Consider the following 21,568-nt stretch of genomic DNA (forward strand, 5'->3'; position numbering starts at 1 on the left):
ACCAGGAGCTAGTTTCTAGGATTTCAGTTGTTTATTTTTCTGGAAAAAAAAAGAGTGTTATTTGCTTCCAAGTTCCAACATTGATGTTTTTTTCTTTGTTTTTTCTTCAACAAAATTGTTGGCCTGAAAAATCTTTTGAGAAACATTCACCGTATCTATTGTTGCACCCGCAAATACACCTTGCAAATTTCTGGCACTGATGTAACCCGGTAGCAACGTAGTTCAGCGAATCAAGCTTCACCTACAATCACTTCAGCTTTATAAGTTTGCATCAATGCTAACAACACATACACAACTCTAACGGAAGTTTTTCGGCCTTTTTTTCCCTCTCTTTTCTTCTCAAATGCTTGCCATAAAGCATTCAAACATTGCCATACATTCATTAACACAATCATCCAACCAAGAACACTTAGAACATGACACAATTAGACTATTTTATTGCATCAAAGGGAAGATATACAAAACTTTCCCACTTAGGGACTTACAAAGACTTGTTCCTCTTGAACCAAGCCTTAACCTTACTAAAATTCTCTCAATTTGAGTCTCACAATCTCCTATGTAATCCTACTGAATTTGCTATGCCTTTGCACTATTTATACAGAAGCTAAAATGGCCAAAAATCGAGCACAACACTTGCAGACGCATGGGACAACCATCTGTCCCATAGGGCAGTTTCATATAACCGCCAATAAGTGTGCCAACTGGCCGGTTTCTTCTCTAACTCGAGCCAGCCTTCAACACCTATTCCCAAGCAGTTATAAACACTCCCTCGTATTTATAAACTCCTTCTACAATCGTTCTCCTTGTCTCATATCTTTGGCATGCTTTAAAGCCAATAACCAATCATAACAGTTACCCGAGCCATTATGCACAATCCTTGCGTATTGCTGAACTTGACCTTCCGCCAATACTTGGCCAACATGGCCCTGTAATCTTCTTGGCCTAAACCAATATAGGGTCAACATTTCACTACAATCATCTTGGACATTTTCTTAGCTCATTCTGGTTATGCGTCATATGCTTCACTTAGCCAACTTGCTCGACAATAACAATGCCTACTCTTGCATTACTAGCTTGTTTGTACTATCCAAGCTTTGGCCATCCTTGAACTAATGCATACGCCAACTCCTGGACTATTCCATACTCTTGCATCATCCTTGAGCTTGGGCCAACTCAATTCCATGGATATGCCTCAATGCCAATATCGCATGTTGCATTTGTCACTTTGGCCTTGTTTTGCTTCCTTAATGATGCTTTATTGTGTCGGACAATAAGCTTCATCACTTAGCCGATATCTACAGTGTAGCGCCATCTTTGCGCATCATTGGCCCTACAGGGTCCCACTATCTTAATGCTTAATAGTCTATGCAGTGTAGTGTCATCTTGGCCGTTCACTGACTAGGCCGACTATGACGTAACGCACCATCTTGACCGTTCACTAGCCTGATCGGTCATATCTATCCAATGCCTGACTATCGTCGTGGCCAAATAGTGAGTTCAAACCTCACCAGGAGCTAGTTTTTTTGCTTGATGCGCATCCTATCGTAGATGTTGTTTGCATCCAACACTAATGTTTTTTTCTTTTCTCTTCATTGAAAAATTGTTGGTCTAAAAAAAATTTGAGCAACATTTGCATGAGTGTCGATTATCCAAGATGAATTCTTTGAAAGTTAGAATAACAACGTCAACCATGTAAATCACATGAACACCCATACAAAAAGTTCACATGGATCATCTTTTCTTGTCCAAAAGGCCTAATAATGTTCTCAGAATCTCAGTATTGTTCGTTTTGCAAAGTGATCATTGTTACTGATTTTCGCTTTTCTTAAAGAGATGCAAATCACTTCATTTCTTTGTAAAACTGGGAGAACCAAAAAGAAAATAAAAAAAATTGAAAGTTAATTAGATTAAGCACAAAGTTACGGATACATAGGATTGGCCAAAGTGTTGGTTACTCTTATCTATTGATCACAATCAAAGATATTGATATTACCTAACATATTGTTGGTCTCGGGCAATGAAAAAGAAATATAACTGTAACTATAAAACTAAAAATCTAAAGTAATGGCAGAGCTGATAGAGTATGGCATTTGAATCCATTGTTGTTTATGGATCTCTCTTTTCCTTGCTTCTTTAGCCAAAACATATGCTACTTCATTGCACCTTCTGTTTTCGAATGAAATACCTAAAAAGTTTTCACAAAATTGAAGGATCTTCATTGTTTCTTCCACTATAGTCCAATTTCTCCAAAAAAAAATATTGATTGGTTTATTCTGAGCATGTAAAATAATTACTCTTTGACAGTCACCTTCCACCCAAAAAGACTTCATGTCCATACTTTTTGCCAATAAGTTGTTTCCAACAGACTCATAGCTTCCGCTTCTTCGGCATTGGAGGCATTGATGGTCCCGGCTCCATCTTGGACAGCTGCTCCTGAATTATTACGCAAAATTGAACCAAAACCAGCAAAGGAAAAAGAAGCAATCCAAGATGCATCAACATTAATTTTGGATTGATTATCTAAAGTCATGTCCATCCTTGTTCAATAGGAGCAATTTCCCGTCTTTGAACATTAGAGTCGGTGTTAACTCTATTTTGTGAGTTACAGTAAAAAACAGATGCTTTAATGATTCACATGGATGTTCACAAAAGATACATTTCATATCTATATCAGTCATATATTTCCCTAATTTTTTCCTAACAGGTAGAGCGTTATGAATACATTTCCACATAAAAAATTAATTCCTTGTGGAACACTTTCCAAAAAGACTTCTAACAAGAAACATATCCAGATGTTGTGGTAGCTAAGGAAAGATTCTGAAGTTTTTGGTACATGGACTTTACAGCGAAATTCCCGTCTTTGGTTAGTAACTATCTTAACCTATCATGTTTCCTCATGCCAATCCTATCTGTAAATATTTTAGAGTTTAGAATTTTCTCAGCAATAGTTATTGGGAAGTTAGGAATAACTTCCCTTCATTCCGCTTCTGCGTATTTGAGTCTAGCAAATCAGATGCAAGTGTTAAAGGATTTAGTTAGTTATCACAGAAACAAAGGAAATTACTTTCTATACCTGGTATCCGGTTATCTATACATACGTGAATTAATTTATTGTAAATATTTTAGAGTTTAGAATTTTCTCAGCAATAGTTACTGGGAAGTTAGGAATAACTTCCCTTCATTTCGCTTCTGCGTATTTGAGTCTAGCAAATCAGATGCAAGTGTTAAAGGATTTAGTTGGTTACCACAGAAACAAAGGAGATTACTTTCTATACCTGGTATCCGGTTATCTATACATACGTGAATTAATTTACTGTCACCTACCTCCCAACAGCTGAACTTGTGAATCAAATGAACTCCATGCATGTTGCATTTGTCATTTTGGCCTTGTCTTGCTTTCCAAGTGATGACCATTTGCATGCATATACTTGAAACTCAACAAGGTGCGGTTAGATTTTGGTGCATATAGAGCTTTTGTGACTTTAATCATTGTGTCGTTTGGCAATGAAAATTGAGTCGTACCTCGCCCAATTATTACTTGTGATGACCCAATCATCATCGTAGTCACGGAGGTATTTCAAGGAGTAAAATCAATAAATAATTGTCTATTCTTAGTATAGTGTGGGTGCTCCCACTATCATCTAGACATTATATTTCTCCTTAAGATATTCCAACAAGTACATTATGCAGGAATGTGATAAAAACGAAAAATTTATCTGACTTTCTTTAGAGAATTTTTTTTCCGATTAGAATGGTGGTGTCCTTTCCATCCTAGTATACATGCTAAACAATATAATATCATTAAAAAAATTATAAACATAATAGAAAAACAAGTATTTATAGATAAACTATGCATGCAAAATTAAACAAACCTTAGTCTAAGATAACATAAAGTACAAGAGACTAAATGTTTAGGCCCAAGCATATTCAGGTACTTCCACTGCTGGGGAAAAGTCCAAATTTCCTAGGAAGTCTGAAATTGTGAGGTTGACATAAGAGGTAAGATTATTTTCGTCCGTGTAATGATTTTCTTGTTCGGGAGCTTCCCGGTACATTTTGTAGCTCGTAGCTACGTTGACACTAACATTACATTGCTTTTACGAATATTCGGTAAATTTGTACGTATAACATGGCGCATTTTCATCTGCGCCCTATTTATTAGAGGGGTTCTTAGGTGTTTTCTCGAACTTAGGTTCACTAACACTATGGCCAAAATCTCCTTCTCTACGAATGTGGTTTCCACATCGGATGCCCAAATGAAAAGGCGGGGGTCTAACAACCACACCCAATATTTCGTTCAGCAATCTGAATAGACAAACTCCAATATAATTTCAAGAGAATAAACTAGATATTCAGGCTCAACCTATAGAAAAGTATATCAAAGAGTTTATATCTCAATTTCTCAATTCAGTCTGCAATCAAACAAATAGGAATTTGCGAGCCCGATTGAATAAGAGAAATAACTTGAACGCTATCACAAACCAATATCCAAGTGTCAATCAATTCAATCAACAACCTAAAGGTCGGATTCAAGAACTGATTGAACTTAACGCACAACCTGTGATATTTCTATTATATAACAAAATATAATGCGGAAAAGAAATAACAAAGACACCAGAAATTTTTTTAACGAGGAAACCGCAAATGCAGAAAAACCCTGGGACCTAGTCCAGCTTTGAACACCACATTGTATTAAGCCGCTACAGACACTAGACTACTACCAATGAACTTCATACTGGAATGCAGTTGAGCCCTAATCAATCTCACACTGATCAAGGTATAGTTGCGCTCCTTACATCTCTCAACCCCAGCAAGATTCTGCGCACTTGATTCATTTAGCTGATCTCACCCACAACCAAGAGTTTCTACGACCCAAAGTCGAAGACTTGATAAACAAATATGTCTCACACAGAAAAGTCTATTGGAATAGATAAATCTGACTCCCGCAGAAATACCTATGAGTTTTGTTCCGTCTTTTGATAAATCAAGGTGCACATGAAACAATTGATAAACCGGACTTATATTCCCTAAGAACAACCTAGTATTATCAATCACCTCACAATAATCTTAATCGTATGGTAGCGAAATAAGATATTGTGGAATCAAAAACGATGAGACGAAGATGTTTGTGACTACTTTTAATCTTACCTATCAGAGATAAATCCTAATCAAATCTTAGAAAATATGATACTCAATCACGATAGTTGGGTCTGGCTTTACAATCCCAATGAAGTCTTCAAGTCGTTAACCTACAGGGTTTCGTGAAAAACCTAAAGTTAAAGGAGAATCGACTCTAGTCGCAACTAGTATCACACAGTAGGTGTGGGGATTAGGTTTCCCAGTTGCTAGAATTCTCCCTTATATAGTTTTCAAATCAAGGTATACAATCTAAGTTACCTCGGTAACAAAGCATTCAATATTCACCGTTGGATGAAAACCTGATTAGACTCAAGCTAATATCTTTCAATTGTTAGATCGAACTTAGCTTGTTATACACAAATGAAATGTACCTTCATTTAGGTCTGAGTAACAGTACCTAAACGTGTACACTAGGTGGGCTCAACAGTAGTTAACCGAGGTTAGCTATATGAACACTCTCATATCAACCTTATTCATCTTAACCACAACTAGTTCAAATGACTCAAATGAAACTAGTTATAGAGTTGTTCAATTGTTATATTCTCATAGAAGTATACAAGAACACAATTGAAACAAAATCGGTTTGATTCACTCGAATCAATTCATGAACATTACAGCCACGGTTTGCAAAGAATGCATTCCTTATTATATAAATGTATTAGTTCGTGAACAAACCGATTTTAGAACTTTAACCACTCAAGTATGCAAATGGGTACACATACTTAAGTAGCCGGTCTGAGTTTGGGTTCGCCAATATGCAAACGGGTACGCATACTTCCAAACACAGAAGAAATTCCTGGACCCAAACCCTTCGCCAGTACGCGTACGGGTATGTGTACTTAGGCACTCGAAATTTCACAACTAAAAGGTACGCATACGGGTATGCATACTATAGTTTCGGTCATGGATCACATATATGCAAGAACGCATACTATGTTTATAATCCAATGATGGTTAAGTGTTCTAAACTCTATTTCAATCATTGAAACATTCTTAGAGGATGACAAGAGCTGTTTTCACGAACTATTAGCATCAAAGCAATTTTCAAGTTATTGAAATAATCATTACGAAACATTCCAAGTCTACACCAAATGATTGTATCACACAAATCATGTAAGATGTTACTCGGCGATTTTCACATGATCATCTTTTGACTTTCGTCAAGAATATAAGATGAACTTGGTTGAAGCGAAAGCTTACCAACACATATTATATAAGCGAGTTAAACTCAGCTCGAAATCTCAAATGTGCATAATCGAATACTATATAGTAATACGACTTTTGTCTCAATATAGGAGATAGAGTAGAAACAGACTTTCCAAGTGATAGATGAGTTTTAGTCTCCACGTACCTTTTGTTAGTGAAGTTCCACAAGCTCTCCTTAGTAGTTCTTCGTCTTCAAATGATGAACACCGTGAAGTCTAATGCTCAACTACACAATTTATCCTAGTCCAAGATATCACTATAAGTAGACTAGAAATCAAGACTTATAGTTTTGATCACTAACATTGACAAACAAGCTTGAGATAGCAACGCTTGCGAGTTCGACCGAGCAGTGCTCTAACAATCTCCCCCTTTGTCAATTTTATGACAAAACTATCAATACATATGGATTACTAAATAAATAAACTTTGTAGCTTCTCATACAAATGCTTGATCTCCTTGGTTCTTCAACATTACTCGAAATCTTCGTCACTTCCAAGTACTCCAATGATTCTAAATGTGTTCAACTCAGCATCATATTTTTTGAAGATACGTAGCTATAACAATGAGAAAACAGTTGCTCTCAATCATTGTTATACAGTGTCATAGTATTATTACACAACATCAAAGTTCAATTGTATCACAACTTCGAAAACAATACTATGGTGATATGTATCACTCCCCCTTAGTTAATACTTCATCTCACACTGAAAACCACTCCCCCTTACATAATGATCCGTAAACCATATGTATTTGTAGTGTGAACTACACATTAATTCTCCCCCTTTTTGTCAATATAAATTGGCAGAGGTACGAAAACTAGTGGGATCCTCATGAAATTTTCATAGAGATACTTCATGACCAAAAGAGAACAACATATCAAATTGTTTCGATGCTTTTACATAGTCGAAACTTAGTGTATTTATCAAGGAGTTTATAAAGATACAAGAAAACTCATACAATATTCCACAGTCGCACTCCCCACAAAGATTTGGCAATTAAGCACAAGTTCAATTAAGAACTCTCTCCCATAAAATTTCATTCCCGAAAGAACAACAAGAGGGACCTTACTTTTACAAGAAAAGAAGGATTTCTTTGGACATTAACAAATCACATGAACATGAATTTGTATTCAAAAATCTCAATTAAATTAACCACAAGGAAAATGATCAATTCAATTGGCCATGGTCAACATAAGAGAACTTACGGAGCCGCACAATACATACACAAAGATGTGGATCAGGGAAAGACCAATAATGCGGAATAATCAAAGATTCATTCTATTTTTCATCACTATTTGCACAATGACATATAATAGACTTAATCTTTGAAAACAAAAGTTCATCCTATCTTCCATCAATATTTGCATAATGACATAATAGGCTTAACTTTTGTAATCAAAAGTTCATTCTATCATTTATCAATATTTTCATACCAACTTATAATAGAGTTAACTTTTGAGCATATATGGGACAGTCAAGGTTCGCGGACTAAACAACATGTCCCATAACAGTTTGCAATATATTTTTTTAGATAACTGGGAATTTTATTTATTGAGAAGGCTCAATATGCCTTTCTAAAAATGTTTCAATACAAAGGGAAGAGTTATAAAACTCTTCCATTGACTGTTTCTCCCTTCTAGTTTTCTTAGAAATGAGATCAGCCAAAAAATTTCCATCTCTTTTAACATGAGTGATGGAACAAAAATTAAAAGAAGATAAAATGGACTTAATGTTTCTAATAGTGATAGATTTCACGACAGTTTCATCATCAGCTACAATGTCAATCTTCTGGAAACCCTTCTCTTTGATCCAGCTTGAAGCTTCCATTACAACCATGCACTCCCCTGTCTCTGAATCTCTTACTCCAGTTGCATAGGATCCTTTGACACCTGTGACTGCACCTGTACAATCACAAATAACCATAAAGATTAATACTGCAAAAATCATCTTCCAAATAACTTAGAATTTAAATAAATAAATCTAAAAACATTGCAAGATGAAAACGTTGGCAATAGCTATGTGTACTCACAATAATGACTATTCCAACCCTAGTTATCCTTCTTAAAAACACGTTACAAATTCAAAATTTCAAACCGTTCATCTAAAATCTTCTTCTTAGTATATCTCAAACCGTTCATCTAAAATCTCAAACCGTTCATCTAAAATCTTAAAAATAGAATGTGTAACACGTTACAAATTCAACATTTTTCCCCGGTTTTTTTTTTTTTGGAAAATCTTCTTCTTAGTATATCTCAAACCGTTCATCTAAAATCTCATAAAAAAGATCTGGTAACGTTTACACATTCTATTTTTCTTAAAACACATACACAAACTCTCAACCGACTGTACCTTCTTTCAGAAATATAATGACACGTATATTACGCGTAAAAATTTAGTTTCCAAAAAAATCAAAATTTGAATTTAGTTTTTTTTCCCTCTCCTGAAAATCTCTTGTAAAATATTTCTCATTTTCTCTGCATTTATCTCTTTCGTATAAAATGCCCCTTTCGGTTTCTATGTGAAACCCTTATCTCTCCCCTTTTCTCATTTCTAAACCTTCATCTTCTCGTTCTAAATCTCTTTCAGAAACTTCAGTTTTTTTTTTTTTTTTGATCGGCCAGAAACTCCATTTTCATACCCTAAATCTCAATTTTCTTACTCTATTCACCCGATTTTCAGATGGCAATTACAGCTGCCAGTAGAAAAAGAGGAAGAAAGCTGAAGGATGATGATCACCTAACTTGCAAAATGAATTAGCTGGCGTTAGAGGTGTGAAACGGGCCAGCCCAACCCATTAAAAGGTAATCCAATGTGCTATGTACGATGTTGTGTCGTTGTTGTTGTAGGAGCATGTTATTTATTATCATGTCAAGTAGGAGCATTTTTTATGTTATTTTCATATGGTAAAGAAGAAGAGTTGTTGTTGTTTTTTTTTTTTTTTTTTGTATTATATCAAGAGAAGTAATATCATGTGATATATAAGATATCGAGACAAACATACCACCATAAAAAAAATGCATCATGCATGTGCATAGCAATAAATATACATGGATTTTGTTAACAATACAAAAGGGTGATTTAGATATACCTTCGTTTAGCTATTCTTATTTGACTAAGAAGTGAAAAATCAATTATCAGTAGAACTAGCAAAATACTTCTTTAATAATTGTACTTTTTGTAGAGAACAAACATTTTTTTAATTGACTAAATCAACACTCAATTGGTTAAAGCAAGGTGTCGATAATGTGTTTAAGGAAAATGTTGAGAGGACAATTGGTAATGGAGAAGAGGAGAAAATAAGTTATTCTCATTCATTGATTATTCTCATATAATTATATAAATACAAGAAGGAGATAATTCTAGCTATTACATGTTTTAGCTTGCATGTGAAGTAGTGTTGCATGTGTCTAAAGGAAACGGAGAACATGACATGTGACCAGGAGAAGGGAGGTGCATGACATGTGGTCATCCACACATATTCCTACAACATGGTGTTAGTTATCAAACATAACTTTGGTCCTGTATTTCCATATTGACCAAGTAAGAATGCTAAATACTTGAGTCTAATCCTTTCATGGTTGTTCAAAACAAATCTACATTGAAGGAAATCTGCATAACTGGGAGGGCAAGGAATAAACAGATGACAGCTAGTCTCAGACAATCCAGAATTACATAGCAAAAATTGCTAGATTTTTTGCTCTTTTTTTGTGAAGCAAGTAATTTTGCCATTCAGAGATGAGATAGAACAAGAAACATTTTTCACAAAATAACTCTAGGAATAGTTTGTATTTTCCAAATAAATAAATATCCAGAACATTATGTGAGTACCAATATAATATGTCTCAATCATCTTTCTTGATGTGTTTTATATCAAATTGGTCTTTTTGAACCATATAATACTGTTCCCCCATTCTTGTAAGGGAAATCACGTAACCAACTTTAAATACGAATTAAAAAATCTTACACCATATAAGTTCACGATAAATGTAAGATTTCATATTCATTTCTACTTTGTTCGTGGCGAAATTTAGCTAATATATGTAAATATCATAGGTTAAATGCATCTAATGGTTATAATTTACGTCTTCAAAAATTCTCTTGTTAATCGGTGTGAGTGAGTGATGGGATTTTCAAATCTTTTATTTTTTAATATAACAAATGAAAATTGTTGGGTAATATCAGAATTGTTATCAGTGGTATAATATTTTCTAGACTTGATACCGACAAATATTTTGTATACATATTACACTTATAATATCTTAGGTTTTTAATTGAAAAAAATATGTTATATCAAATAATAATCAAACTATAAAAAATGTATTTTAAAACTTAAACCCATATCATCTTGGAATTAGGAAATTGTGTGCCTTGGAATTGTGTGCCTTGACATTATACTTCCATCCTTTTTAGTGATGTTCTCGCATTTGGTCATACAACTAACGTAATGATGTGGCCTCTATTCATATCTCTTCTATCGTACAAAAGGAATTACCACCCTTAATCGAATTCAAATATTTTTTTACCAGTTTTAACTTTATTTAAAAAAAAATTACTCTTGAAAATTGTTGAACATGGGCAACTTTATAAAGTATGTTAGCGATTCAGGTTTTTTTTTTCGTATTATTTGCGATTGTGCTCTGGATTGGTGTAAATCGACGAGATCTTGATTTGCTACTCGTTTTTCAATCTTCTACATCAGTAGCATCTCTTCTGCTATAAAATATGCTACAAATTCAACTATTTCAACATGGACCAAGAGCTTGCAAGGTTGTCACAGAGCTTTCGTGATGCTGAAAAGATGCTTTCGGTAAGAAAGTTACGAACACTTTTCATGGCAGAGTTGTCCACTGTGTTGGCCTATACACTGCTTTTGCAGCAGCACACAACATAGATGTTCAAGCTGCTGAGTCGCCAGGGAAGTTACTTACCTTGGCAGAGAAGGCTCTTCGTGCTGGAGCCAATAAGTACCAGCCTTCAATTGTGTTGGAAAGGCTTTGAGCGTTCACATCTTACTACTCAGACGTAATTGATGAGCAACTTCAAAATTGTTTGTTCTTGTAGATTTCTTCCTTGGGGTAATTATGGCGTTTTTGGTCGTTTCGGTGTTGTGCTGGATGGTTTTCATTATATAGAGTTGAAGGACTCCACTTTGTTATTTGTTTAACACTTAATAAACAGAGATAGGGTCTGTTAACTTTTTATTGAATAAGCGAAGAATCTAAGTCATGTGCAACTGTTTGAACTCCCTTGTTAATTTGCTCATCATAGCACATTTATTTTTATTGAGACTACTGCAGGGAATTCATATGTTTCTGGTATGTGATCCTTATGTTGCGAAGAACCCAAGTCCTATGTAACCGTTTGAATTTCTTCATTAATTTTCTCAGTTGTAGCATATTTACTTTTGTTATTGAAAAAAGAATTGAAAATCCAACGATCACTGATATCGAGAATGGACCACGATCAACACAAAAGATAAAGAAAATTATTAATTTTACTAAAAAAAGTTTTGATTACTTAAGCAATCTGAGATATAAATTAATAATATCCGCCTCATGATCTCTCCATGTATACGAATAAGCAATCCTACGAGAATAGGTGACACAAAATTCTAGAGTTTTGTTGACCCTATACTAACTCCGTCAGTTAAATATATATCATTTTTGTAGATTACAATGAGTTTATACTTTTGGCGGATAATCAATATAACATCTTATAAAGAGGATATTATTTGATTCATTAAATATTTTTATCGAAAATGTTAAGCCTCAAAGATATTAATATATGTGTTCTCATTTCCGACACTTTCAATAAATTTTGTTTTTCACATCAATGAAATAAATTGTTTAAAGTTGAATGTATCAAAGCATTTGTTAGATGCTCGCATATGGCATTGTATTCTTCTAATACATAAGACAAATAATATAGTCTGAAACATTAAAATTTGGATTTCTCTGAATTTAAAAGAAAATTTTCCTAAAAATAGTGCATGAACTCTTTCTTGTTTGTGTAATATTTGATTTCACAATTTTTTGATGGTAATGTCCCTTATTTCATAACTTCTAAAATCAAATAAAAATAAATAAATTGGAATATGATCACTTACATCGTTAGTGAATATGCACAAAATCGAAGCCATACTATTGTAACCCGTTTCAGCACCAAGATGCTCGGGCCTCTTAAAAGATGAACGGTCGGTGACTCCCTTGGTCTTGTAATAAAATGAAACAGATGGACACGTCCGCACAAAATAAAATAAAACAACAAGAGAAAGAAAAGGAGTTGCTATTAGAGTACTAAAATAAGCCAACATCTTTAGTAGTACTGAAATGACGAGGGTATCAAGTACACCGCAATCTTTTCGATATCAACCTATAAGTCCGATACCTTGTGTGATCTTATATAGATAGAGGCTGTCAAAAAAATGGAGACAACAATGTATACACTTGGTATATTGAATAGGTATCGAAACCGAACCTAACTTTAGGGATCAACCCAAGTGTTTGGATTAACGTACAATGTATTTACTTTTAATTATAACTAAAAAAATAATTATGATTGAGGAAAGTAAAAATAAAGACATAATAATATTTTGTTAACGAGGAAACCGCAAATGCAGAAAAATCGCGAGACCTAGTCCAGTTTTGAATACTCTTAGAATTAAGCCGATATACAAAGACTACTACCAACTTCGTATAGTTCAGACCAAGTATAACTAGTTACCTAGTTTCCTCAGTATCCCTACGCCTACAACCAATCTTGCCAACCGACGCGAATCCTAAGATATAGTTCACTATCTTAAGTTGCTTCGGTCGCCGTGAAGACTTCAAGAACTCAACTCCTTTTGATCATCTTCCGGAACAGTAAAGGACTAATTTATTCGGTGACCACTCTTTCAATCTCAAGAAATGAATCAGAGATTATAATTGAGTTCAACAAAGTCTCTTCCGTTTAATCTAATAAACTCCTTTATCGGTAAGATCTACCAGGATCTAGATCATCAAGATAACCAGATCAGGTATACAAACTATAAGATTTGGATACTGAAGAATACCACCAAATGATAGTTTGTCGATCTACTACGATTATAAAATAAGATGTATATCAAAAGATAAAAAACGCTTAGTCGGATCCCAGACTATCAAGTGTGTGCATAAAGTTAATTCACAAAGATACAAAACCAATAAGAAATCTTCTTGTATTCAAATCTTCAATGTCTTCTTTTATACCTGCACAAACAAACTAGATTCCCTTATGATCGATCATACACAGAACAAAGTATGTTAACAATGGATTATCACAAGCCTATCGTCAAATCTAAAAACATATTTGATCTATGTCGATCATTGATCTAGTTTGAGTGACATTTTGTCAGAAGATAAGGATCTCAAGAATAATCAAACTGGGTGCAATCAAAGATTAACCACTGTTAGTCAATCAAATCAATAATCAAAAAATAAAATAACAATGCAAATTCTACTTTCCCACTAAGGGTACTATCTAGATCTTCTTGATCTCACAAAAGTCTTTAAACTTGCAGATGTAACAAATATCGCGTAATTAGGTTACTCTCCTCTCCATTATAACATTACAAGTAATACTATTGGTCAGCTACAGCAGGCACTTCAAATGAAGTGCCTGCCTCAGGATAAGTTCGCAAGAAGAACAAACTTCATTATGTATAGATTAAGGTGGTTTGTAATACTCCGTATTTTTTAGCTACTGTTTCGGGTCGGGTTATACCCGGATTAGTTAACCTTGTGTCTTAGGTTGTTGTTTCTTAACCTTCACCTAAGTGAGTGGATTGAACTAGAAAGGCTACAAGTTATGGTGAAAATAGAGTCACCTAAATTTATTTTGGTAATTAAATAAAATGAATAGAAAATGAAAAGACAATTAAAAGAAATAAAGAAAATAGTAAATATTAGTTATGATTATTAACATTAGTATTATTAAGGCTTTATTTTAGAGAGGGAGAAGAAGGAGATAAATCTAGGGTTTATTTTAGAGAGGGAGACCATGGAAAATAAGTGGAGAATCAATGGATTTAAGGTAGAATGTGAAACCCTTTTTCTTTTGGTGTTTTCTTTGGGTGTTTATTTTGTATGATTTTGTACTGTTGGGTTTTAGTAATTTAATCACACAAATATATATCTCCTAGTGATGATCAGGCTTTTGAAAGTGTTATGTAACATGATTAGGTACATATGGTTAAATTTTGAGAACAATACACCATAAATTCACCATTGAATGTTTGTTTAGATTTAGGTAATAGTTTCTGAAATTCTGAACAATTTCGTTTTGTTGTGGTATTGATGTTCTTAGGCAGTCTTAATGTTCTTAAAATATTTTAGATCTAACAAAAGTTGTAGATAAATATATTATCTTTCATTGTGCTTTGGATTTTCTTAATTTGAAACTAATGTGAATTTATGCTGAATACTTTGGTAAAATGATGTTATCTGCCTAGATGTTGTGATGCGTTTGTAAAACCAATATCTTTTGATTGAGCCGTTAGTTTAATGTGAAATATGTATATGTTATATATAAATATATCATAAATATTTATATGAAATTTGAAGACGATCGGATAAAGTTATGACTATGAAAACTATAATATAAGATTCTGTAGTTAATGTATTTGCTTAAATGCTTGAAAGAAATTCATGTTTTTAAGCCATGGTTGCTTGTGTTGTTTGTGAAAATGATTTATAAAAGGAAGTGAGTTCATGTTTTACTGTTATATGGAACATGTTTCATGCTAACGGCGGGTAATGATCCCCGATAATTAAATTGGTAATGATCCCCATGGGAACTTGTGTTTCCCGCCCATCGATGACGGTTGTCCATGCCGGTAAATGATAGGTGGATATACGAACCAAGTTTTCGTAACGTGAATGAAACGGGCAATGATCCCCGAGAGCAGATGGGTATGATCCCCATAGAAACTTATGTTCCTGACCATCTATGAAGGTTGTCCGTGCCGATAAACGATAGATGGGTGTACGAACCAAGGTTTTCGTACTGTGAACTCATGGTTTCTCTGTGACGATATTAACTACGTGAATAGATGTGTTGAATCATTGATGAATGACTTATTGACAATTATTTTGGTATTGTAAACTCATGGTTTGCTAGTGACAATACTAATTTGTGAATCGTGTGTTGAAACTATTGAATGATTTATAGAAACCTATAAGGTTTTATGAACTCAAGCATTGAAATACGAATTGACGTATTTGTATGAAATCTAAATTAAATGATTTTTGAAAATATTAATAGTGTTATAAACTCATGTGGGACATCTAATTGGATAAATTGTTGAAATATTATTAGTATTATGAAGTCTGTTTTGAAATCTTAATTCGGTGATTTCTTAGAAACAATAATGGTATTGTGAATTCATGATTAACCAAATGAATTAGATGATTCGTTGAAAATAATACTTGTGTGGTAATCTAGTTGGTTCAATATATATCATTGATTGATCGAAATCATGTCGTATACCTATGTTGTATGTTACTTGACTCATTGATATTGTTATGCGTGTTTGAGATCGGGAATACATTCTACCGAGTTGTCATCTCACCCCAATTGACATTCCTTGCATATTTATTAGAGTTGTGCAGCGAAAACTAGGAATGAGCAGCTTAGTGATTGCGTTGTTTTCTTGTAATTGTTTGAAATGTAAGTTTGAACTAAAATGTTGTTAAAGATGATTAGCGAATTCATATGTTTAAATTCATGTAAGAAAGGTTTAAATTATGTTTGGTGAAATAACTTAAACAAATAAAATAGATATATGCATAAGTTTCTTTCCGACCCGTAACGCTTCGAGTTCGGATCTCCATATGGGTTTGACCCTGATCCGGAACTCGGGGTGTTACATGGTTTGGAAACCAAGGAATTTCCATAACCGAATATATTCTCAAGATATGCAATAAACATCAATTTTCGGTTTTGTCTAATTATAACGAATATCCAACTGTAATACTGAAATTCCTCTTAGATGAAAACTCAATATTAATTAGTTGGTATACAAGTATACTTTACTAATATAACTTTCGGAGATATGTTTTACTTGATGGAAAAATAAAACATATACATTTGAGAATCTTAATAAAAAGATTCTCAAATATTTCAGTTTGGGATCTCAGCTTGAGTATCAAGAAATATCTTTAACAATAAAAGATAAGATTTATACACATGTTCAAATTACTCACAATGTCGACATCTTGAACTTTATTATTTTGCAAACCCAACTTCCAAAATGACACAAACCCTAAAGTATATGTGAGATCGAAAATCGGTTTTTGCCATGAGGATCAATCCTACTATAGATCCCCAATAGGTAGATATCGGTCCTTCTAGAGATCCCCAAATAGGGATCGGTCCTGCTAGAGATCCCCAATAGGAACCGGATCACCAATCCATTAATTTTTTTTCAATTACGAAATAAGTTTCGTAAGTCTACTTCATTAAACTCATTTAATCAAACATAGTTTTCTACACATAAAATCAATCCTAAGTTCATTACAGAATCTAGTAATAAGTTACAAAGATTATGTATATGTCGCAATTACGAAGTTCAAAAGATATGCGTTATACTTCAAAATTCAGTATACCAAAGTTGTGAAATAACTTGTATACTATTCCTTGACACTTTGATCATAATAAGATGATCAAGTCTATATATAAATTTGTATACTATGTTTTCAATCTAAACGACTTGAAAGTAACGTAGATATAAATTGAAATAAGTCAAGTCTTGTATATTAACCTCAAGTTGAAGGATGATGTGTTCGTTGACGTCAATACGTCTTTAGAGTAATACTTGTATGTCTCAACATTTCTTACTTCCTAGTCTATAACCTAAAGGAGTTGATTCTAGTAATTTAATCATGCGACTTTGAGTTCGATACTAAAATATGACAACCAACCTTGACATACCATCTCTTGGCGGGTTCAACCGAGCAATGCTCTAACAAGTACTAATAATTGAAGCACGGCTTCGAGAATGGGTTAATAAGCCCAGTCCATTACTCAGTTCTGTCAGCATTAGTGGAGATACTCCGACCATAAAACCAATATTTGGTGAGTTTTGCTAGTAGTTGTAGTTGTAGCTGTTCAAAAACCACAAGATACCTGGATTTCTAAACTATAATAGATTCTTCATTTCCCGCTTCTCAGTAGTGGAATTTCCTTGCAGTATCTAGACCATGACACAATCCTTTCTGAACCCAGGAACCATTTTTACTCACTATATCACTAAGAGGATGAATATTATGGAAATTATTACCCTAAGGATCAAATACTTGGATCCTACAATAACCTCCAAGCTAATTCAGTAACAAAGGCCTGATTGAGAGTAAAAGTTTGTTTAATTTTTAAACCACCTAGACATCTAGGTTGAGCAATTTCTTTCCATTTTTTAAGAAAATTTTATTTATTATTATTTTTTGTCCCGCCAAAATCTCATTGAAACGGAGTCCATCTTCTCACTGAGCTTTTTGGGTGAGGGGGATATTAACCTATGGTGGGTATATAGAGATCCTGATATATATTGAGTGACCAGTGTTTTTCATGGTTGGTTTAGGAATTTAGACTTCCAAGGAGCTAACTTTTCCCGAAATCTCTCAATGACTGATTTTACTCTTTTGAAGTAACAAAGGGACACTTAAGTACTTATATTTACAAAAAATGTTTTTATTATTTAGAATACTAGTCATCATTCTTAACAGAATTAGGAACATGGGGACAGAAAGCCATAACAGATTTGTCAAAATTGATAGACTGACCAGAAAACATTTTGAAATGTCATATGATCCTAGCACAATGTCTAGCTTCAGTGTCATTAGCCTTACAAAAAATCAGACAATTATCTACAAAAAAAAGGTGAAATATGGAAGAACAATGAGTATTAATTTTCATGCCATGAATATACATATATGCCCAACCTTAAGCAACGCTTTAGAGAATGATTTGCTAAGAATAAAACCATAAGGTGTTGAACCTCTTTGAGAAGAATAAATGGTACTTGGAGAACCATTAAGCAAAATGGAAATAATGAAAACACATAAATATTGTTCAAACACCATTCATTACAAAATCCTAGCTTTTTAATGTTCCAATTACCAATTTCCACAAAATCCTATCAAATGATTTAGACATGCTTTAAACCAAATAAATGATACATATCCCACAAATGTACCTTTTCACATAGCAAAAAGAAAATGCATACAAAAATCAAAAGTTCACTAGCTTCTATGCCAGTCTACTTCATGTCCATGATGGAGATGCCTACATTTGTAGAGAAAAAGTTCAATCAATTAATGAGAGACTTTCGATGGGGATTTGAGGATAAAACGGAAAAATTTATTGGGTGGATTGGTATAAAATTCATAAGCCAGGGAGATTGGCGATCAGAATTTAAGATATTGAGACTAACATATTACATATTACTAGTAATTGGTCTTCTAGTTACAAAATTAAAAGAAATACTCTTTATAGAAAGGTGGTCCAAGAGATGATTAAAGGAAGAAAAAATAAGATTTCTGGGTTCTAGACTCAAACCAACATGACGGGAGCATTAATAATGTGGCACGTATCGGAAGTTAGAGATTTGAATACAAAAGATCATTATTATTTACCAGTTGACTAGTTTAAAGACAATTATTGATCCTCCTCCAAATCTCATTCGGAAAGAAGATGAAAGCTACTTTTGGATTTGCTAATTAGAGCTAAAAATTCCTAGGAAAAGACTGTTACTCATAGATGTGTAGTCAATGTCTTTTTTCTCAACGGATCCTCTCCCTTATAAGAGTAATTGGGCTAAACATAAACCTAATAAATTTCAATACTTCATGTGGCTTGTCGTGCAAAATGCACTCCTAACCATTGATAGCTAAAATCTGATGGCGGTTGAAATAACAACCAAAATCTCTTTATGCTACTATTATTAAAGCAAAATATTATCCTTACAATGATTTTCTACATATAAACACCACCCCTAATAGAAGGGATGGCTGGATTTGGAAAGGATTGTTAACCTGTATTCAACAAATAAAAACATTGTTTTATGGAGTTAGGGAAGATCACACATATAGATATATGAGAGGATTTTTGGATTCCAGACACGAAACCCCCATATCAAAAACCCAACTTAGTAACTAAAATTCTGGTAAAAGTGAATGATCTTCTCACTCCTTCTAAAAAGTTTTCTGGTATTGACCCAGATTTGGATTCTCAAGTGGAACTTAGATCATTCCAAAAACTTGGATATCCAACTACAAAGAGACAGGTAGTCTGAGACAACATTGCTATGGTTTCTTTCGACTCTATGTTTTTTTATTTTTGTGATTTAACATAACATAAGATACTGGAGAAATCTTGATTTGAATCACTGTTTTTTCTTTGATTCTTGTCTTTTCTTTATCTTATCTGGGAGTTGATCCCAAATGAACAGGTGTGGAAGCTATAATTGCAAACCACGATCGAATCTATGGAAGCATTGGTTTATACATTCCTCTTAGTCTCGACTCTAGGGATTATTTTTTTCGCTAACTATTTTCGAGAACCACCTAAGGTTCCGACTAAGAAATAATTTTTCATTATCTCAGTTGAAGTAATGTAATGAGCCTCCTTATAGGAAGGATCATTACATTACTTCAACTAGTCCCCGTGTTCCTCGAATGGATCTCTTAGTTGTTGACAGGGCTCCCCAAAAGCGTTTTGATAACTGCTTCTTCGAATGGATCTCTTATGATGTTGATAAGTTAAAAAGTGCTTTGATAACTGCTTAGTTAAAAAGATTAAGGAAATAAGAATTCAAATTGTGGACAGAGATGACACCCCACATTGGAACCTTAATAGCATAGGGATCTTCAAAGTAAAATCCCTTTACAGCCATATCAACTCAACAGGTAACCAAACTAAAATTGGAACGACATTTGAATAATGAACATTACACCTTTAGAATAACATCATTTAGAAAGCAGCGCACTCGATATTGTCCAACAATATGAGAGTCGCAGCTGTAATTCCAAACATAAACACAATCTGCAACTTGTGTAACAACGGTCAAGAAAACGTTAACCCACTTATTTCTGGAATGTAATTTTGATGTTCAGGTGTGGATGCATTTTAACTTTGATATGCAGTTTATACGTAATGACACAACTACCTTTCATGAATGACTTGATAATTGCTTTGAAAATCCGGATAGAGGAATGGTATAGACTGGCGGGTGATTTATAGTGTCATTATTTGACATATTTGGAAGGCGAGACGTAAAACAACTTTTGAAAAAGAAAACATTTTAAAATATTTGAATAACTACATGACAGTGAACAACCCCGGGTATAACGATGAAACTCTTAAAGTGACTCCCCAATAGACGGAAGAGACGCCAGGCAAATGGATATACAAATCAACATTGCTCTAAGAATGATGAATTGTGATGCTAAATCAAGTATTGGGCTGACTTTGTGTGATTATGCAAGATATACCAGAGAAACTAGGAGATTGTATTCCACCGCAACAACCAGAGAGCAACTAGAGATTAAAGGTGTTGAGCAGCTTTCAAATGGGCCACAAAATGGAGTAGACACACAATTACCTTTAGAAATGATTCGGAACCTACTCTTTTGTTGCTTATGGGAAAGTATGCAAAAGGCAAGACAACAAAGATACAAGATCAATGGTGAATTCTGCAACAACACTAAATTCGACAACAACTTTTTAATCAAATCTTTTGTTTTCGTGATGAGATCAAATATAATTTGGGCACCCAGTGTATCAGTTTTTGTAACAATTAAACATGCCTGGACAGATTATGCCTTATGTGCTATTTTTAACTTATTTTAATATTCATATTTTGAATCAAGATGTAATGGTTTGTAGAACCTGGTCATTCTCATCTGTAACTAGGGGTGAACATGGGCCGGTATGGACCGGTTTTCAACTCGCCCGCATCCAATCCAATACATTACGGATCTCAAATTTGGCATGCATCAGCATCCAATCCAACATCCAATGGATGCACGGATTGGATACAGATAATTCAATGGATTTGTTTTAGTTAAAATTTATAACAAAAAATAAAGCCAACATAGATAACATCTTATAAAACCTATACATCTTATATATGTATAAAACTTATACACCCTATATATGTATATAAATATAAAAATGCCAGGGATAACACCGCAAGCAAACACCTTAAG

Source organism: Papaver somniferum, chromosome 5, assembly GCF_003573695.1.
Source record: "Papaver somniferum cultivar HN1 chromosome 5, ASM357369v1, whole genome shotgun sequence".
Lineage (NCBI taxonomy): Eukaryota > Viridiplantae > Streptophyta > Magnoliopsida > Ranunculales > Papaveraceae > Papaver > Papaver somniferum.